We start from the raw sequence: 2,918 nt of genomic DNA on the forward strand, positions 1-2,918 counted from the left end.
TTTGGGCCATACTCCAAAATGGCAGCCAGATGTGTCGCAGTTCAACTCAAAATCAAGAGGTAGCTGTCAGTTCACCAAAAACTCTCAATGAGTCAAAATTGCAAACTCCATTATTAAAGACCAGAGGTGCCCAGTCCTGCCGATCGACTGTCCTGCACAGAGCAGGATTGGGCACCCCTGTGTGCTATACATTATTATTATATTTAAATTCATTTTGGAAGTGTCATTATAATAATTGCAAGTTATTGTTGTCTCTGATTGAAGAGGGTGCATATTTTCAGCTGCTTTTGCACCTATTCAGAGCAAACTCTGAATTGTCTGAGCCCTCATTAAATGAAGGTGTCTGGCCCTCATTAAAAACTCTGCTGGCAGCGGTGGGATTCGAACCCACGCCCCCGAAGAGACTGGAGCCTAAATCCAGCGCCTTAGACCCCTCGGCCACGCTACCCCGGGCTGGCTACTCTAGTGGGCCATTTTCTGCCCATTCAATTTCAGAAATAAGGAAATTGTTGGGTGTGGACCTTCATCGTCAGGCTCTGAAGCCCGCCGAGTTCGGCCAAGGAAAGTGAAAAAGGCTGAGTTTTGAAGAGACTGGGAGCAAGCAGTGTCACTTCTCCAGTCTTTTCACAAGTGCCTTCTAAAATGTAGACTTGGAAGGGGTGGGATATGAACCCACACCCCCGAAGAGACTGGAGCCTTAATCCCACGCCTTAGACCGCTCGGCCACGCTACCTTGTAAGAATGCTTTCCTTTTCTTTTAGTGTCTCACTTCTCCATAGTTAAATCAGTTGAAATTCTTCATGCCTTGAAGGAGCTCCTCGACAGGTGGAAAGGCCTACTGAGGCCTACTCTGGACCGCTTCCCACGTACCGACAAGGACAGGAAAGGTTCAGTAGATTATTTGCACTAAATGAATGGTTAATGTCATGGTGTAATGAACAGAAACTGCTCTTTGTAAATAATTGGAATCTGTTCTGGGAGCGACCTAGGCTCTACCGTGCTGATGGCCTGCACCCCAGCAGAATCGGAGCGGCTGTTCTGTCGGACAACATCTCCATGACGTTACACACCATATGACTAGAAAATCAAAGTCCAAATCACAGTCTTTGCTGTGCCAAATTAATTGATATAATTAGTGTAGAACATTATATAGAAACTGTGTCTATTCCTCGTTTAGTGAGGCCATATAATAAATCTACTGTAGGATCTAGGAAAAATCTTATTGTAATTAAACCTGAAAATCTAAATATCAGTGAACAAAAACAATTTCTAAAACTAGGTCTTCTAAACATTAGATCGCTCACACCCAAGGCGGTTATTGTAAATTAAATGGTCACAGATAATAGTTTCGATGTACTTTGCCTTACTGAAACCTGGCTTAAACCAAATGAGTATTTCGGTCTAAATGAGTCTACTCCACCAGGATACTGTTATAAGCATGAGCCCCGTCTGATCGGTCGTGGCGGCGGTGTTGCAACAATCTATAGAGATATTCTTAATGTTACTCAGGAAACAGGTCACAGGTTTAATTCGTTTGAAGTACTTGTACTAAATATTACGCTCTTAGATGTAAGAAAGAAATCCCTATTATCCTTAGCCTTGGCTACTGTATATAGACCTCCAGGGCCCTATGCTGATTTCCTAAAAGAGTTTGCAGAGTTTCTCTCAGATCTATTGGTCAATGTCGATAAAGCAATAATTGTTGGAGATTTTAACATACACGTAGATAACACAAATGATGCGTTAGGGACTGCGTTTACAGATTTATTAAACTCTTTTGGGGTCAAGCAAAACGCCAGTGCTCCCACTCATCGTCTAAATCATACACTAGACTTAATTATATCATATGGAACCAATCCAACTGATATAGATAGTATACCGCAAAGTGACGATCTCACTGATCATCACATGGTAACTTGTATAATACGTATTGCTGAAATTTGTCATGTTGCGCCACGTTATAGACCAGGCAGAACAATCGTTCCAACCACTATAGATAGATTCTCAAATAGCTTACCTGATCTATCTCAGCTGCTCAGTGAACCCAATCAAACAGATGAACTAGAGGAAATGACAAGCAGTTTGAGCACCATTTTCTCTAGTACATTAGATATTGTTGCACCGATTAGATCAAAAAAGGTTAGAGAGAAAACTAAAGCACCTTGGTACAACAGTGCTACGCATGTTATCAAGAGAGAAACTCGTAACTTAGAGCGTAAATGGAAACAAACTAATTTAGAGGTCTTTAGAATCGCGTGGAAAGACTGTCACGTTATAAAAAGGCTCTAAAAGCAGCCAGGGCTGAGCATCTCCGCAAACTAATAGAAAATAACCAAAATAATCCAAGGTTTTTATTTAACACCGTGGCTAGACTAACAAATATACAGACATCACCAGAGCAAAATATTCCGTTACAGTATAGTAGTAATGATTTTATGAACTACTTTAATGAGAAAATAGAAAGCATCCATAACACAATTGTAAATGTACACTCTTTTATGGTGTCTTATGATTCAGCCTCAATTATCGCCCCTCTGGAACAACTACACCGCTTTACAACTATAGGACAAGAAGAGCTAAATAAACTTATCATTGCATCGAAACCAACAACATGTTTATTAGATCCAATACCCACTAAACTACTGAAAGAAGTGTTACCTGTAGTGGAAGAGCCTCTTCTTAATATTATTAACTCGTCTTTATCTTTAGGTCATGTTCCAAGAATATTCAAGCTGGCAGTAATACAACCTCTCATTAAGAAACCGCAATTAGACCCAAATAACTTAGCAAATTACAGACCCATTTCAAATCTTCCATTTATGTCTAAAATACTAGAAAAAATTGTGTCCGCTCAATTGTGCTCTTTCTTGCAAGAAAATGAGATATATGAAAAATTCCAGTCAGGATTCAGACCGCAT

The 2,918-nt window shown here is 40.3% G+C and overlaps 1 non-coding gene across 1 annotated transcript; it reads right to left on the reverse strand.

Annotated features, from left to right (window-relative positions):
- Window positions 1-366: 366 nt before the first annotated feature.
- On the reverse strand, window positions 367-448 carry trnal-uag (transfer RNA leucine (anticodon UAG)). The gene has a single exon. It is a non-coding gene; the product is annotated as a tRNA-Leu (tRNA).
- Between the last annotated feature and the right edge of the window lie 2,470 nt (window positions 449-2,918).

Source organism: Siphateles boraxobius, unplaced genomic scaffold (assembly GCF_051911475.1).
Source record: "Siphateles boraxobius isolate OS27281-9 unplaced genomic scaffold, OSU_SipBor_1 12, whole genome shotgun sequence".
In the NCBI taxonomy this organism is placed as follows: Eukaryota; Metazoa; Chordata; class Actinopteri; order Cypriniformes; family Leuciscidae; genus Siphateles; species Siphateles boraxobius.